General features: G+C 40.7%; 1 protein-coding gene and 1 long non-coding RNA gene across 50 annotated transcripts in view; both read right to left on the bottom strand.

Moving 5' to 3' along the window:
* TENM2 (teneurin transmembrane protein 2) overlaps nucleotides 1-19,282 on the bottom strand; it is a 1,290,011-nt gene that overhangs the window by 486,798 nt on the left and 783,931 nt on the right. The window lies entirely within an intron of this gene.
* The window catches only part of LOC146395648 (uncharacterized), a 100,630-nt gene that overhangs the window by 21,558 nt on the left and 59,790 nt on the right, over nucleotides 1-19,282 (bottom strand). The window contains exon 2 of the long non-coding RNA XR_014830907.1: nucleotides 14,010-14,356. This is a non-coding gene — a long non-coding RNA (uncharacterized LOC146395648). The remainder of the gene's footprint in view (nucleotides 1-14,009; nucleotides 14,357-19,282) is intronic.

Raw genomic sequence — 19,282 nt, forward strand, 5'->3', positions numbered from 1 at the left:
ACCGCACCATAGGAAAGGCATTTTCTCCTTCCTCAGAAAGTGCTTATCCGTTAATGGGGCTTCTATTTCCCCACCATCCTCTTACATCATGATGGAGATACAACAAGCCACACTAATACGGCTACCAGCCTCACTGCCACCAATGCTTGCAGGTGCAGATCCCAGGGAAAAAATGAACTATCTTGCAGCTTCAAATTAGTCCACAACGGGTAATGCGACACAAACACTGCTAAACAAGAAATCCCCTCAATGCCACTTGCTTCTATGCACTGTTTGGTTAAAGGGGACAAATATTTCTGCTCACTAAGGGGAATGCCATTGAGAAGGAGTCCCAGTTAATGCAAGGAAGCTTTGAATGGCAGGTCCCAAGAAAAAGGAAGTCGGGATTGCAGGAGTCAAGTGATACCTCCCCCATGCCAAGACATCTCATTGGAGAGCTTTGGGCTGACTGGCTCAAGTCTCAGTGGATATGAGAACATATTTCCACATGCAAACCATTGCTAAGATATATTTCCACATGCCAACCATTGCAAAGAACTCATCCCAGAAAAATGGTCAAACAACTGTCAATGTCAGGCTGAGACTCACAAGTAGAGATTCCACTTCTTACCACGAGTAACTTCTCTGAGTGGCATAAATAGGTGCTTGTGACAAACTGGAGAGTGGGTCCTGGTTTGGCTCCCATAGGCAGTAGACTTGTGACATCTTGCTGGCAAAGGCCATATTGATGGTACAAATGAACAAAGACTAAGATAAAAAACTGACCCCTGGGGAGAATATGGCTGAATCAAGTGTCAGGACATTGACAGACAGCTAGAGAGGGGAATTCTAAAATTCCCAAAAAACACTCGAACATGGACAACTCATCTTCATAGCAACTTCCAAGAGATATAGCTTCTATGTTGTGGCTATAAATCTGGACCGGGAGAATGAAAGGTGACAATATGGTACCCCCAAATCCTTGAGCTGCTTCTAACTATGTAGTGGAGACATGCGTTTATCAAACAATTCTGTGTGTATACATGTATTTTTGTGCCCGCACACATGTGCACACACATGAGAACACACACAAGCCACATGAACTGTGTTAAAGCTTCAAAAAATAAGGAATTCTTGTTGTGGCTCAGTGGGTTAAGGACCTGATACTGTCTTTGTGAGGATGAAGGTTCGATCCCTGGCCTTGCTTAGTGGGTCAAAGATCCAGCATTGCTGCATGCTGCGGTGTAGGGTGCAGATAAAGCTTGGATCCTGTGTTGCCCTCGCTGTGGCACAGGCCAGCAGTTGCAGCTCGGATTCGACCCCTAGCCAGATACTTCCACATGCCATAGGTGCCACCCTAAAAGAAAAAAAGATGATGCAAGGGAATAAAAATAGGAGAAGGAACTGAGGGAGATTGTGCAAGGCCTCATTTAGGTGAGCTAAGAGGTATAGAATGAGTGGATGAAGACAGAAGGGGAGGGCCAGAAAGAGAAGGCAGGACAGATAGGCCTCATGTGACCATATGTCACTTAGGTGCACCTTGTAGACTACACTTTTTACCAGTTGAAGCTCTGAGGCAACCCTGTGTGAAGCACGTCTATCAGTATCATATTTCCAACAGCATTTGCTCACTTCCTGTCTCTGGGTCACATTCTGGTAATTCTCATCATATTTTGACATTTCTCATTGCTGTTTATTTGTTAAGGTGAACTGTCATCAGCGAGCTTTACAAAAGCTCAAGCAGGACCCCATGAGGCCTTCCCAGAGGGACCCCCATGCATGTTCTCCACCTGCCTTTTTGTCTACAGAAAAACTTTAATCAAAGCGTCAATTTAATCAGAGAAGTGAGAAAATACAGACAAAAATGAAAGAGTCAAGCAAGACAAAATAATAATAGTTTAACCATGCAACAAAGTCAAGGACCTTTAGTTCTTCCTCAAGGACTCCAGAAAATATTCTGAGTCATGTCATTGGAACTGTTTGCAGGTACTGAAGCCTCCACTGAGTGGAAAAAGTTAACTGTATGCTGCCTCCGAGCACTTAGACCCCAGACTGGTTGGAACCAGAAGGTTGATGACAATGACTCCCCATTACCTCACTATGCACCCATCAGGAAAACATCCAGAAGCTGATCACGCCCTGCTCCTTGAACACTGTAAGACTCCTCACTACCCCCTCCAAGGTGGGCACCATCCCTAAGGCACTCACCTGCTGTGTTCCCGCTTTGTTTGGCAATTAAGGCTACGTTTTCTGTTTCTTCCATCTCTGTGTTTCTATTTGGCATTGGTGAACAGAGGCCGCCAAGATTTCAGCAACACTTTGATGTTACTTAGGATTCTCTGAAGGTTCACGATGGTTAGCACTTTTCAGCAAGAAAATATTTTTTCATTAAAGCATGCACGTTCTTTAGACGTGATGCTATTGCACACTTCATAGGCTACAGTATGGTGTGAACGCAATTTTTACGTGCACTGGGAAACCAAAAAATTCATGAGACTCACTTTATTGTGATGTTCACTTGGTGGTGGTGGGCCTGAACCAAACCCACAGGATCTTGGGAGTGTGCCTGCTCATCCAAAAACTTAGGAGTAAGAAACCACATTGCTTTGCAGAAATGGAAAGCAAGCCATTGTGGTTGGAAGCAAAGCGCGAGGAGCGTGGATGGTATCATACACAGCTGGAGAGGCTGGCAGGATTTTTATCTTTACCCAAAGAACAATGCTGCAAAGGGTTTCAGAGGGGGACACTACCACCTAAGATCATAGTTGAACTGTGAAAAGTAGATGGCGGGGGGGAGGGGCAAGTATATAGGTATCACGGAGGAATTAGCAGGCTATCCTCGCTGCAGAAGAGAAATTGGGGGGGGGGGTTGGTTGAGATAAAACCAGCTCCTCTGATGTCCTGTTTCGATCTATTTTTAGCTCCAAGGGACCCTGTTACCTTTCTGTTCCTTTCTCCAGCATCTCTATTCTTTCCTACCCCTTCTTCCTCTTCTTTCACAAAACTCATCTCCCCTGTCTTTAAAAATAATAATAAAATAAAAACAACAACAAACTCCATGATGGATCATACAGAAGTCTCGTCATGACGTCTTTCTCTATTTCTCAGGAATTTCTTTTATGAATGGGATATGCACTGTGTCTCAATTTCTTCTCCATTTTGTGAAAATGTGACTTTTATCTTCATCATTTGAGTGACTCTGTTCTCTTGATAGTCATGTGTTACCTCCCTAGAACTGTGTGTATGGCTCCCATTTACCTTGCTGGCTTTTGCTACATTTAACCATACTCTCTGAGCCCATTTCCTTGAAATTTTCTCCTTGTGTTCTGGGGGCCTTATAGCCTCATGGCCCTTCTCTTAGCTCAATCTCCTCACTCTCAAGTTGCGTCTTCAAGGCTTTTCAACCTCCCTGTCCCTCCTCACTGAGGATTTCTGCCAAAGGGAGGTCCTTAGATGACGGTTTTCTGGGTCACCCCCTTGCGGAACAGAGTACAACTCCATGTGGGTTTCTCCCTTAACTTCTAAGATCCGTTCATAAACCTTAAAACTTTGGGAGTTAGAGATCTGACTTTATGTACCACCATCACTACTTTCTCTAAGGCTCAGAAATTTAATCCCTCACCCCACCCCCACATTCCTAGTAAAGGAATTATTGAGGACTTGACCCTCCTAACTGCCAACCTTTCCTCCTTCAGCTGCCAGGGGAAAATACAAGCATAAAATAGTATCTTCTCCCCAAATGGCTCCCTCCAAAGAGCTTTCTCACTTGCCCATCTGCACCCATCTCTCTTGCCTAAGAGTTTTTCCTGCACACCTCTATCAGATTAAATCATCCCCAAACTGTATTTCATTTTGATTAGTACTTTGCTTAAAACAGAAAAACAAAAATACTGCAGCTCCATACCAAAAAAACAAACAACCCCATCCAAAAATGGGCAGAAGATCTAAACAGACAATTCTCCAAAGAAGACATACAGATGGCCGAGAAACACATGAAAAGATGTTCAGTGTCACTCATTATTAGAGAAATGCAAATCAAAACCACGATGAGGTACCACCTTACACCAGTCAGAATGGCCATCATCCAAAAGTCTACAAACAATAAGTGCTGGAGAGGGTGTGGAGAAAAAGGAACCCTAGTACACTGTTGGTGGAATTGTCAATTGGTGCAACCACTGTGGAAAGCAGTATGGAGATGCCTCAGAAAACTAAACATAGAACTGCCATTTGATCCAGCAATCCCACTCCTGAGCATCTATCCAGAGAAAACCACGACTCGCAAAGACACATGTACTCCAATGTTCATTGCAGCACTATTTACAATAGCCAAGACATGGAAACAACCTAAATGTCCATCAACAGAGGAGTGGATCCAGAAGATGTGGTACATATACACAATGGAATATTACTCAGCCATCAAAAAGAACGAAATACCAGCATTTTTAGCAACATGGATGGACCTAGAAACTATCATGCTAAGTGAAATCAGTCATACAATGAGACACCAGTATCAAATGCTTTCAATGACATGTGGAAGCTGAAAAAAGGACAGACGGAACTTCTTTGCAAAACAGATGCTGACTCACAGACATTGAAAAACTTATGGTCTCCGGAGGAGACAGTTTGGGGGGTGGGGGGATGTGCTTGAACTGTGGGATGGAAACCCTGTGAAATCAGATTGTTATGATCATTATACAACTACAGATGTGATAAATTCATTTGAGTAATAAAAAAGAAAAACAAAAATAAAACATTTCTCTACGAGGGGGAAGGTTTCCCAGCCCAGCATTCAAGTCCCTTTCCCAGATGGCCTGACCTTCCTTCCCATCTAAGTTATATTTTCATTTGCCTACCCAAACTCCAGGTCAACCCAATACTTTGTTCAACTCTGTATTTCTCACTCTTGATTTTTTTATTTCTATTTTTATGGCCACACCTGCAACATATGGAAGTTACTGGGCTAGAGGAACTGCCCCTCCTACACCATAATCACAGCAATGTCAGATCCTTAACCTACTGAGCGAGAACAGGAATCAAACCTGCATCCTCACAGACACTATGTGGGGTTCTTAACCTACTAAACAACAGGAACTCCTTACTCTTGATTTTTAAAATAAACATTTTGGAAACTTTTAGATTTAGAGAAAAGTTGCAAAGATAATCAAGTCAGTTCTCATATGTCCTTTTACCCAGTCCCCTGTGTCAGCATCTTACATCACCACGGTTTGTCAAAAATGAGACATTAACACTGGGGCTTTTGGGGTAATTCAACTCCAGGAGCCAAATGAGGGCCCCACATTGCATGCTTGCCTTTTATTATCCTCACTGTCTCTGCTCCCCACCGACTTTTCTCCCAGGTCCCTCCCACCTTTTCCTTTTCCCTGGTGTTTCCAGCTTTCTGCCACTGATCTATCCCCTACTTGCCTTTACTGGGAAACCCATCTGCAGGATAGTTGCCTACTTCTCTTCCATTCCAGCTCTTCCAGAGCTTACTTTCCCCCACTTATTTGACTCTTACTGTATTTACCCATATCAACCTTGGTATCCAGGACATAGAAGGAATGAACAAACACTCACTGATTAATTTCTAACCAAGCATGAAGTAAAATTGTGTTTTAACAAACTCATTCCAAATATAATTTTTTCCCCCATTTTCCTACTAAAGGAATTACTGATGCCTTGACCCTCCTAATATCCAAGCTTTTTTTCCCTAGGACCAAAGCATCTTAGTTCCCTTTGAGGTGTACCAGAAGAAGCAAACAGTTTCCAAACAAACGTGTCATTTGTCATGCCCAAAGAAAATGTTTATTTTGCTCAAACAACTGTTTTATTTGGCAAACGTGTGCCACCTGTAGCATTGGTTTAATGCGTGTTTGTAGAGGCAGCTTTAGATTTTATCTGGGTTCTGAGTGGACTAGTGGCTGATATATCTACTGTAATATATTCCTCAATTAAATAGGTGTATAGAAATAGAATTTTAATATTCAGGGATAATTGTTGGGGAGAGGAGCCCTAAGCGATATTCCTCACTGTCTATCATTTTTCTATTCTTACTTCTCAAATTTAGGGCTTATTAACATTTTTCTAATATTTTTCTCCAAGCGAGCAGAGAGGTGGATACAGAAGTGAAACCAAAGAGTAACAGAATGTTGGTTAAGCGGCGGTCTTATAAATACTTTGCACCCTAATTGGTTGTGTTTGCCCACTTCTTGATGGTTCTTAAGAATAAACTGCAATTTGAGAGATAAAATTTTAGAAATGTTTTTACCAAAGAGGAGAAAAAAGAAAAAAAAAAAAGAATGGCTAAAAAGAGAAGTTGAAAAATAATAATAGATATTAATCATTCACATATGGTCATCTACTACATATGGTTATATAATGATGGTAGTCGTTCTGTCCTATAATCCTCAAAAATCATCCCACGAAGCTGTTATTATAACCCTCACTTTACAGATGAGAAAAAAGAGTCTCAGAGACTTTATGTCATGAGCCCAAGATCCTATATTATGAAGGGGTGTAAGCTGGTGTCCTCTTGATTTCCAAGTCCAGGTTGCACTACACCACCTCAGAAAGGAAGGTGGGAATGTTTCATTTCAGGCCATGATTTCCTTCTATGAAGGGCAAAAATCTCCTGAGGCTTTCACAGCAAGCAGAGACCCTTTCAGCCCTATTTCTAAAAGTTGGTAGGAACAAGCATTTGCTGCTCATCCTGGAGAATCCAGGAAGTGTGGGTATACCAAGAAAACCTTTTCTTCCCCTGCATACTTTCAGTGCAGTGGGACTCACAGAAGCAAGAGGACAGCAAAGTGGAAAACTCAATCAGGGACAGAAACCTCAGAGGAGAAGACTCCTGCAAAACTGTGAAAGCATTACTGGGTTTACAGCAAAACTCTTTTCCCAACGTTATAAATGCTGACATCGATATTATCATGTAAATGCCTGTTAACAGAACAGTGTCTCCCAGGGGTAAAAATGAGTCACATTAAAAAAAAAAAAAAAAGTTAGCACCAACCACCATGCAGATTTACATGACCTCTGATAACCATTCCCAGGGAGCCATTACGTTCTACTGAGGGTAACACTACCTCTGGAAGAAATCCTTACATTTAAGGATGTGGACAACTGCTCTTTGTGGCTCCCTAAGAACAACTGCAGATCGGCCAGGTAGACAGAACTTGTCATCTTTAAGTCTCTGGGGCCACAGGAGGACCACTGAAGAGTGCTTCAGGCGGGGATGCGGTCTAAACACCTCTCTGCACCTGTGTCACAAACCCCACCAGGAAGACTGGTTGAAGGAGAAGGAATATTCTTCCAGTGTGTGCCAACAGGCTCTGCCTTCACGCCCAAGTTGTCCCCAGCACATGCATTATAACCTTTCAGCCAGAAGTCAACAGCTGACCCTTGATCCCGGGTTGGTTCTGATATAACAGTTACTGTATTTTTATCCCCAAAGAAAAACTAAGATGAGGAGAACACACAAGGAAGGCTCTGGGCTGTTATGATTTGCTTAAGACAGGGTCTAGAGTACCCACTGAAATCTCTAAAACAAGAGAAGCTGGCTCTAAGAAACTGCAGCCCTCTTGATCTGTCTTCCATGTATCTGCTTTTGATAGCAGCATGGGGATAATAAGTTCACTCTCTTCTTTACCATAAGAAAAACAACACTTCAACCTTGATGACAAATGCAAGTGACACTGATCCTTACTGTTGGGAAGACAATATGGGGAGCTAGGGACTATGGCCCCCTGAAAAGTACATGTTCCATCTTTGCTCATGAATGATGTCGTGTGGTGTGGCTCAGAGATCACTCTGTCTAATATTTCAAAAGCAACTGAAAATCTAGATGTTTGTTTTGTTTTAAATCCTTGCTTGCTATATATAAATTTTCTTCCTCTAGTTCTTTTTGTGTTTTTTGTTTTTTTGGCTGTGCCCACGCCCATGGCATGTGGGAAGTTCCAGAACCAGGGATCAAATCTGGATCATAGCAGTAACTGGAGCCACAGTAGTGACAACCCTGGATCCTTACCCTCCTGAGCCACCATGGAACTCCTGATTAAAAACTTATTCTTAATCACTGTGTGGGTCACACAAAATAGGTCTGCACCCTTAAAGGGTAAGAGAGGGCTGAAATCAAGACAAGAACTTGCCTCGTGATTCCTACCTGCAGAATTTGGGAATTCTTGATCATACTTGGTGTTCCAATTATTTTCATGTGCTATGCAATCATTATCCTTGTTTATTCAATACATATTTACCAAGACTTTACTATATTCTGTGTAATGTTTCCATATTTCCATATGTAGGTTGTACATGTATTATTTTGTATAAAATATACAGATATACAAAAGTACACGCATATGCGCATGTGTATGATACAGTCCATGTTTTAAGGGACATGCAGTGTAGTGAAGAGAAATAAAAAGCAAAAAATTGAAATATGATGGTTAAAATATCACTGGAGAGCTCTTATGAAAGACATAGGCTCTGCCAGATGAAATTAAGGGATATTCCACAAACTCTGTTTATACACTTGGGGTTTACATCCTAAGCCAAATACATCCCTGTGGGCAGTTAAGGTATAGATACACAGAAATAGAAACCTTTAGCAGAGATGTGACTGGCCATGAGATTTTGAGTCATTCTAGGGGTTGGAGTGAAAAATGAAGACCAAGGTACATTTTTCACTGGATTACAAAAAAAAAAAGCAAAGAATCAATGCAGCTACTGAATGGCTGCTCTGCCAGTGATGGAGAAACATTCTCAATACAGAAAGCACTTGGCAGAGAAGTTCTGTTTTGAGATAGTGTTTCCTGGAGGGATGCATTATGACCTGGGGGATTCAGGCAAAGTTCTTTGCAGAGATCTGATGAGGAGGCTGGAGAAAGAAGTGGTGAAAGGTGACTTGGAAACTGAGTACCGCCCATTCACCCACATCTTCCCTCTGTTGGAATAGGTCTCCGTAATACCAATGCCGACAAGGATGGTCAACAACAGAGGAGGGGTGTCTCTATGATAGAGGGGCTACAGGAACCCCTTCTTTTATACTCTGCAAGGTCCAAGGACTTCAGCACTTATGCTTCTAGCTTTGCTTTGGGACATCCACTATCTGAAAGTCCATTATTCTTCTCCCTATTTTGGTTCCTATGTGTTAAAAAATGATGTTCTGGCAGTTGGAGAAGGCAAGCGTGAGCATTTTCTAAGTAGGAATCATGCAGAGTTGAACATCGCTTTACCCAAATAAAACTTTTTGCTTTCAGACTTTCAGTGGGCATGTTCCTTTTTTTAGCTGAAAAATTTTGTGGTCTGTATTAACAGCTTCTTTCACCCACTTAGGCTCTCCCGTTTTGCCAGCTGTGGACCCCGCCAGTGTGATTTCTTTTGTGCCCTGCTTTAAACAGTCTTAGAAACAGACCATATTCTGCCATCAAGCCATGCAGAGAAATCGCTCTGACAATGAATGGAGGCTCTCACAGGAATCAAAGCCAGGGCATGGCTTCATCATATCTTTAAAAAAAAAAAAAGCCTACTTTTTATTTTGTCTGTTATTAACAAAAAAAATACATTCAAAGAGCTGAGGTAGAGGTTAAATCAAGAAACCAGGCAATGAGAAACTCAACTTTCGTGATGTTCTTTCTTTTATCAGTAAACTATAATAGGATCTAGCCCCCTTTCAAAAATATTCAAGTATGGATACCTGGATAATTGCAATAAAAATAATGCTGGCTAACATTTATTAAACACATATTATGTCTCAGGCACTGCACTAAGTACTTTTTTAAAAATGCAATAACCTTCTAGCATAGGAAATATTATTAAAGCCCTATTTTACCTCACTGGTAGTAGCTGAGCTGAGATTGAACTAAGGCAGTCTGACTGCAGAGAGCATATTCTTAAGCACTTCTCCAAACAGCCTTAAAAGATGAACCAAAGCAAATTGTTGTTCATGACAACAAAAAAAGCACCCACTAAGTTGGTTTATTAAAGGTAGCCAGCCAGAATCTAAACAACACAATCAAACAGGAACAAAGAAAATCCAAATTAGTTTATGTGAACTCTAAAGTAACTGTTAACAAAAGGGCTAATAATCATTAATAAAATGCCCAAGTGACCTGAAAGATGACAAACCTGTGGCCCAGGGACAGCCAAAACTGGCAGGGCTGGCCAGAGGGTAAACACTGTAAATCGCTCCTTCTACCTGCTCAGGGCTACTTCTGGCTCTGCTTCTGCAAACCAAGGGATGAAGTGGGCTTTGCTTTGTGCCAAGGACAGGATCTGGGGAGAGGGTGACAAAGCCTTTGGCCTATAATTGGTCTGGCTTCCTGCTCTGGGTAGCTCTCACTTAGCAATACCCCAGTCAGATGCTATTAAGGTTTCAAGGATCCTTCTTTTATCTCCAAACCTACAAGGTTGACAGAGATTAGGAAAAGGAAAATATGGATTTCAAGAGATTTCAGCTATTTGCCTAGGAATTCTTCTTGAGGTCGATCTTAACTATTGGTCAGTTTGCTTCAGGAATTCCTTTGTTCAGCTAGGAAATATTTAGGTACAATGCTGGGCAAGAAGGAGGACAGGATTGATGTGATGTAGCATTCTCCTCTAAATGCTCACAGGATCACAATGGGATCTACGGTAGCAAAGCTTTTGCAGCTGGCCCATGGAGGTTTTGGTTTTGTCTCCCATTCCATTGTGAAGGGTTGGTGCCAGATTCCCTTCCCCAGCTTCTTCTGCATCTTGGTAGGGCCACATAACGATTGAGCGGAAAGGGATTGGAAGAAATGGGTCAGTAATCAAGAAAGTCATACTTTTCCTATTGCTGTATGGAGAGGAGGCTGATCATCAAAAGCAAGGCAGAAGCAACAACTAGAAAAAATTTGGGCTCCTGTATAATTATGGGAAATGCTGGATCCTTGGCCACTGGTCCTTGATGGGAGTGAGATACATATTTTTCTGCTAAGTAATCCTCTAGGGGAAATACAGACTTTTCTGTTACCACAGCTAGCATCATGACCTATAAGCAAAGTGCTGTTAAAAATCCATTTTGTGATAAACCATTTTGATTCTTAGAAGACCTAAATATGCCCTATATTCTTAAGATCTTGTTTGGTATTGAACTGTCACTTGTATATGCTGCTAAAAATTACTAGTAACACTTTCATCATAATAATGAGTTGTAAATCAGGTGTCTTTTTCTTGATGAAATACATTCAATCTAGGAATTATTTTTACAGATTCTTTTACTGTAAATTAATTTATGGTTCACACGTTCTAAGGCATTTCTCATTTAAAGGATCCTTGGCGGTAAAAATCACTTGAAAAAGAGAAAAGCAATACTTCCCATGAGCTAGGGTCACTGTGCTAAGACTCTTTTTTATATATCACTTTCTTTCAATTCATCCTCACAAAAATCCTCTGAAGGAGGATTCTGGAGGAAAGCATTGGTTCAAGATCACACATACTCGATAATGGCCAGGATCTGAATCCATTACCTGATGTCTATTGTAAAGGTATTTTCTCAAACACTGCGGTAAAATAAGAACAATAACAAAATAGTGACCTCCATGGACCATGTATTCACCATCCATTATTTATATTCCCATAATTTCCATGGGAAAGTAAAAAGAATTCAACAAAAAGTTAATCTAAAAGCTACTACTTTCAAAGACCTCTATCAAGGATGAAAGAGAGGCAACAATATACAATGGAAAGAGTTTTCATTTGAAATGAAAGGTCTATGCTATGACTCCAGCTTGACTGGAGGGCTGATGGACTTTCTTACCTACCACCTTCCATTAATAGTCCTTTGGTTTCCCTTTAGGGACCATCTCTTCCACACTTCAACCCATGTGGTTTGCAAGGGTTGTCTCTATTCCCAAGTGCACAGTGGTCACCTGACTCCACCAAGGTCAATCAAATCATGGTATTCCTTTGGAAGAGGCAGCAAGGTAAGCAAGGTCTGGCAGCTATAATAAGATTCCATGAGAAGCATCTCTATTAAGACTCTTTCAGAAAATAAAAGGCTTTTCTCCATGGAGATTGCTAGAATATAGGACGAATGCCTGAAGCTGCCTGGGGAAGTGGCAGTCTCTAAATAAAGAGAGAAAGGGATGCATGAGAGACAACCATCCTGCTTTCACATGGAAGCTAAGAATGGAACTCATCTTGAACAGAAGACATCCAGGATGTTGTACCCCCAGAAACATCTCTTCCTGAACTTTTCTATCATTGCAATTAATATGTTTCCTTTTTTGGGGGGGGGTTAAAGTGGAAGTTGGAGTTCTGTCGTTTGTACTTGTATGTACACTGAAAAGAAAATCACTTCGTTGCTGGCTAAGTAATACTTGGGAAGAAAATTTGAGCACCACTGCCTTAAAAAGATTAGTACACAAAACTTAAAAATGTAAGACAAACAAGAGAACCAAAAGAACTGCCCTGGTTGAGACAGGGCTTAGACCTCAGGGCTCCCTGGAACATAAATGAGAACCTTGACTAGCTTATGTTCCCTATTTGGCCTCTGGGGATAATCATCTCTGTGCTTTGTGAGACTACTGTCTGAATAAAATATAGAAAAAGGTGAGAAAATATCTAACAAAGTACCTGCTACTTAGTAAGTGCTTAAGAATGTATGTTAGACTCCCAGACAAGGAGAACAGATCTGTGGTTGCCAAGGGGGAGGGAATTGGGGGTGGGGGATGGAATAGGAGGTTGGGGTTAGCGAATGTGAGCCATTATACATGGAGGGGATAAACACGCAAGATCCTCCTGGATAGCACAGAGAACTATATTCAATGTCCTATGATAAACCATAATGGAAAAGAACATAAAAAAGGGTACATGTAACTGAATCACTTTGCTGTACAGCAAAATTAACACATCATTATCCATCAACTACACTTTGATTTAAAAAATATAACAATAGAATGTGTATTAAAAAAAGACTGGAGAAAATAGAAAGAGAGCAAGAAGGGGTTAACCTTTTGCTTTTGAGTCATTGGGAATTGTAATGCTCCCTGATAAGTTCAGGAAGCTCTAAGACATTGTCCTTCAGACTCCAACCACCTAAGCCCTATGCTAAGACTCCTGGGTGGAAGAGACAAGCTCTGAACAGAGTGGGAAGGGGAAGCATGATGACTACCTATTGTTTGCGCCTATTTCCCACTGCCTGCTTTTGAAACAAGTGTCTCAATATTTTCATTTCCAAACCATGAAGTTCACTGGGGAGACTCTAACTGCTAGCCAATCAATCATTTATTCCTTTCTCCTGGCTATACTGATTGGTTGAGGGAGGGGCACATGACCCCAAATTATTCCACTGAGGCACAAGCCTAGGATTTTGTTATGTATGGCCATTAAGAAAGAGAAGCTATACTATAATTTTGTTCCGTTGTCATATAGATAGATATATAAACCTAGACCTAGACATACTGGAACTAATCTTGTCATTATAAAGGGAAGCCTTCCTAAAAATAAGGCCTACGAGAAAAAAATAAAAAGAGCCAAGAGATGGAGTATGATTTCATGAGCTGATTGGAACATCTAGATCTAGCCATGGTTTTAGCTGGAACTTCTCTGTTCTTGTGCACAGCCGTGAACTCCCCTTTAATTTTTACTGAAGCTGGTTGATATTCTGTTGCTGTCCTTTGTCAAGGAGAAAATTTGAATATGTAAGCTATAGACAGCAGCTTGGTACTTAAGGCTTGAGAGGTTGGTTTCCCAAACTGGACATTGAACTTTAAGACTGGGGTGTGGTAGTGGCAACAGGGACAAAAACAATCTAAGAGAATAGTCTTACACACACACACACACACACACACACACGGTAAGGGGTATTAGTTCTCATGTTCTAAATTTTCCATTTTGTAAAATGAGGTGTGAGACTAATCAGGGGTCATAAACACAGGCTATTGGGACAGGTGAACCATGAGTATGCTCTGTGTGTCCAGCTTGTTACCTTACCTCCTGGCATAACACCTGCCTACTTACTTTGTCTTCTAAAGTATTCATTGAGCACTTACTGTCTTATACCCACTTACTTGGTACTTGTAGACATTTGAGTTTGCAATCCCTGGACTAATGCTCTCTTAGGGCACTTCAGCACCATCAGTCAATGTTTCTACCTTGGATTTGCCCATTTCTAAAGTCTGAATTTGTAAACTTGCCACTTTATTACGGCAGGGCCTACTCAAGTAAAGCCGACCATGGGCTAGCACACCTGCCTACTTAAAATTCTCTCTGGACCCTATGAAGTTACTCTCCTGAGGATTTTCTTATTGATGAGAGGATTGTTCATGCATTCAAGACGTAGATGATATCGAAGTGTCCCGCAGGGCCTGTATCTTAGCGATCAATCCATCTGACTTCTCTACTGCTTCTCCTTTTCCTGCAGGGTGGGAAATCAATTGTGTGTTAGCTACTCTCTATATCTGAATCTGAGGAGACTGGGCATTGAAATGCATATGGTTTCATTAGCTACATCAGCACAGAAAAAAGAAAAAAAGCAAAGGCAGACAGTCCCTTAAATGACTTCACCAATGAAACACATATTAATAGACAGTTGACTTGTCATCCCATGATACTGAAGAAAACCAAAGAAATTAAAAAAAAATCTGACCACATTAAATGACATATAATATCCAGAAATGAGGGTGGGCTGGGGTAGGAGATCAGGAGGAAAAAATGCTGTATGTACATAAAATCTCTATACAGACTGTATAGTGTGTGGGGGGGAGAAAAGAAACTATTTTAAGATTAGATATGTAAAAATTTTTTCTGTTAGTTCAGATTGGCTCAAAATACCACGCAGGGCTGCATTAATGAAGATTAAGTATATTTAGAGAGAATAATTCAGAAGACTTTATCAACTTGGCACTATTTCCTTCAAAATGAAAAACCTTAATTTTACAGGATATAGATGAATTCCTAGATTTATTGAAATACTTTGGAGTTGAATAAATTGAGTAGGAGTCACAAATCATTTTGTCTTTGGTATTTTAGATTCCCTACCTTGGATTAAAACCCAAATAACACAAGCTCTCGATTTTGGGTGATGTTCTACAGAGAGATGGGTACACATTTTGATATTTCCTTCCAATGCATGACATCCCTGTTAACCTTCTTTTCACCCCTTTTTGGAACAAAAGAATTACAATGACAAATGCAAATGTGTGGAACCTCATCGTTACTGACTGGCTCAGAGCAAAACATAGTTTTCTGTTTCTCTGGCATCCACAAATCACATAAGGTGAAAAGCTGGTGAGCAGAAAATACTAGGAATGTAAACTCCCGGCAGACAGGAACTAGGCCATCCTTTGGTTGATAACTATATATGTGGTCACCCTTCAAGTTTATGTGACTTTAATAAATGACTTAGCCTAAAAGGGAAGGATGAATGATTTCTATAAAGCCACTATTCCTGCTTTAAATGATCTATCCACAGAAGAGAAGTCGAAGAGGGGAAAAGGGAGGGAAGAGGAGGAGAAGGAGAGAGAGGAAGCAGCAGGCATTGAGCTTTTACCATATGCAGTCTATGGGCTAGGCCAGGTGGGAGTCACATCCACACACATTGTTTTGCTTCTCTCTTTCCTAGAATAAAACCTCTAAACCAAAATGCAACCTTCCAGGTCATTATTATCCCCCCACCCCATTTTACAGACGAGGAAACCGAGTTTCAGCATTTTTGCCCCAAAGCTTAAAGTTAATAAGTGATAGAGTCCATTTTAATTAGACAAGGACTGTAGCACTTGTAATTACAGTTGCAACTATGATACTGCTGAGGTCCTGCCCACTGTTCTCTATTTAACTCACCCTGAAGTTGGTCGCAAAAATCTTCACGGTGCTATCAATGCACAGGCCATTTGGTTGTATCCTATGGTTTATTCAGTTAATCCCAGACCCCATCCCTCCTCCTTCAGCCACATTGATACTCATCATATGTCAGGTATAGGACTCTACCCATAAGCTTGACCAAGGCCTTACTAGAATCTGTATAGAAAAACCAAGAGATTTGTTGGCAGGCAAAGCACCCTTCATGTGTCGGTTGACACTTCTACAATGTTGGAAACATCCTGGTGCTTTGGAATTGGTCCCATACGAGTTCTCAGAAGGCTGAGAGCATCTCTACGAGGTCAGTGCTGAGGAAGAGGTTGGGCTAATGAATGGAGGAACTGCTTTGGCATTGGTGGAGCACAAGAGTGGCCACACTCCCTCTCTGCCTTAAGCACACACAGCCGTGGCATCTAACTGTGTTAATGAGTTTCCTGGGGATTGGAACTGGAGCTGTGAAGGGCTTGTTAAACGGGGGTTCAGAAACCCTTCCTTCTGAAATGATGTACTTTGGTTCCCAGTAGTGAAAGTTGCTGCTAGTGCCATGTGGGTCTGCCACTGGTCATCCACAAACATGCCTCAGTCTTGCCCTGCCTAGCCCCTGCCTGGCCCTCATCATCTCCCAGGCTAATATGACCCGTTCTCTTGGACTTCTTGAACTGAGTTTGTGCTGTTTAACCGAACGATCCTGGGGGAATGAAGAAAAAAAGAAAACAAAAACAAAACAGAAGCAAAAGCACAGAAAATGTTTCATCGTCCAAGGAGAGAACAGAACCTGAGATTACACCCAATTTTGAAATGTCCTTTCACTGTGTGTGAAAATTAAGCAACCCTCCCCTCCCCCACATTTAAATGTCAGAAACAGGAAATTGATCAGCTGATCATTAAAAACAAAAAGCAAAAGTTAAGCCAAGTGGGGACATGCATCTGGTGATTAGAAATAAGGTGAAAAAAGCCACTGCTTTGATTCTGGAGACTTGTCCAGAATAAGCCTGGTCACTGAGCTATGCAGGCAGACCTGATATTCATGAAATCTGATGGCTGCTTGATTGACTCACCTACACTGGATTTTTAATCTAAAACAGCCTTCCCCCAAAAAGGTTCATTTCTTTTCCACCAGCAGTATTTTAAGCTAAGGTGGGGAAAATTAAAAGCTACTAATTCCTTGGTGAAAAGATCAAAAAAGTACCCAAAAGGCAGCTAGGGGGACTTTTTGTCTCTTTAATTGCTCTCATTTCAGTTTGACTGCTCTCTTGTACTTTTTTTGTTTTTACATCTATTGCTTCAAGTGCCAAAAATCTCCTTTCTCTTGCAATTATTGTAAAAAGCAGGTTGAAGAATGGTGTGCTGCAAAGAGCTGAACTTGGAAATGATCTCAATGAACCTGGAAATGAATCGCAACCTTACTGAGGTGGGGCGGGAGCATTTTCCCTTTCCAAGGGTGTTCCTATCAAGCAAAGGTCATTGGCCATTTCATATTTTGAAGGCCAAGTCTAGTGAGCTAGGTTATTAACAGTAACTCAAAGGTTTGCTATTAATTATCAGGAAACCTGGAACCAACATAGAAAACTCCCAATCCATGATCTTTATAAATTGTCTTAATAGCGAAGGCTTGTATCTTGAATCTGGAATGGATGTGTACTAAGCCCAGTCCTCTCATTTACTCTTTGCACTCCTTTGAACTAAGTCATAGCACCTCTATTAAATGTCTCATGGCTATAGAACTAGACTCTAAGGAGGCAGTAAGTAAGAAAGATGAAGAAGAAATGCTTTCTCCCATTCCAGGCTTCCATGGACTTATTATTTTTTTGCCTACCTCCTTCACATGTTATTTTGTGTTTCTTTTTACTACTATATTTCTAGTATATGGAACCACTGACTTAGAATTTTTTATTTCAATTAAATCAGTTATATCACTTAAATAAATGTACCTGGGGGAAAAAAGCTTTGATTCATTATTTTAGAATACTAGGAAACTTTACAACACTATTTATGGCATAAATCAAAACTAACAGCAAAGACAATATAAAATATTAAAAACAAGTAAGTTGAAACGCAAGTGTTTACAAATTCTTACAAATGCTACTGTAAGATAATTGTGAGAATAATCCTCATTATTTGTGATAGTTATGCTTAGTAAGGTCACCATGGACAATGAATTAGGGAATACTGAACTTTTTGCCTAGGGGAAATAAAGGGTTATGTTCCTATGAATCTCTGGTCACAACATTTTCACTAACTGATCAATATATAGCATTGTTCCATGTTTCTGCTTAAAAACATTTTATTTAATAGATACTGTTGCTTCATTAACATTGAACTCATGGCCAGCGGCACTCTAATTCACACCTGCACAAAGCTTATTTCACACATGCATTTTCTCTGTAAGGCACATCACAGCCTTCTTGTGCTCAGGATCACTAAACAGAACTTCAGCACTGTGCTCAGGGATCATTTTAAATAGCAGAATTACCAACGAACCAAACAATAAAATTTTGAAAAACGTGGCACTAAACAGACTGTTGAAATGATACTTTTTAACATTAGGACAATAGAAACAAGAAGGCAGGATGTCTCCTTTTCAGCCTCAGCTGGGAAAGTGCAAAGGGCCATTCAAACTTTTCACGGCTCTGCACATGTCCAGGAGTGACTGTGAAAATGCCACAAGTTTGGGTTTTGGGGGTTAACAATACATTTTAGTGAGTATCCAAATTCACAAATATGAAATTCATGAATAATAAGGACTAACTGTATTATGAAATAAGACATGCCTTTATCAAATGGAGATTATCCCTTGACATAATAAAAGGGAAAGGAGTGAAAATAGCACACACCTTGCTGGCTGTATGATTTGAGGCACTCAAGGTTAGAGTATCACCATTGGTACTTGTTCCATGTTTTGCAAAATTCTACCTCATCATACATTTGGGATATTTGAGATTTGTCACATGTCTTCCTGGAGCTTGGCCCTGGGCTCTCTACAACACTGAAGGATGGCTCACAACCTTTCATGGTAAAGTATAAAGATGGCTATGCTTCCTTCCTTCCTCCCCGCCTCTTCTACCGCCCCTCTTGCAGATGGATGTAGCCTTCTACAAAGCTCTGCTAGAAACGGCACAGATTTCATGCCCAGCAATTGTAGGAGATCTTTGTAATGCCAGGGTTTATAAAGCATTTCAGAGCCACATTTATTCTGGTTACTGAATAAATCAGTTATTTATTTCTAAACAGAATTTATTTATTTATAAATAGAATAAATAAAACCTGAGTCCAACATCAAGAGAAGGGCCATTGACTCTTACGTCGACTTAGAACTCAGTTATTCAGAATTCTGCCCTAGTTTATGTTGTTCTAAGCCTACTGGCACCCAGACTACAAAGGAAGAGTAGATTCTAGTGAAGTCAAGATGTATAGGACAGCAGGAAGTAGTATATTCTCATTTTTTCAAGAGTCTGCAGCTTACTCCTACGATCTTGTGCATTTT

Source organism: Sus scrofa, chromosome 16, assembly GCF_054392235.1.
Source record: "Sus scrofa isolate SSC_HxYL_T2T_F1_AM1 chromosome 16, Sscrofa_HxYL_maternal_Yorkshire_Landrace_v2.0, whole genome shotgun sequence".
In the NCBI taxonomy this organism is placed as follows: Eukaryota; Metazoa; Chordata; class Mammalia; order Artiodactyla; family Suidae; genus Sus; species Sus scrofa.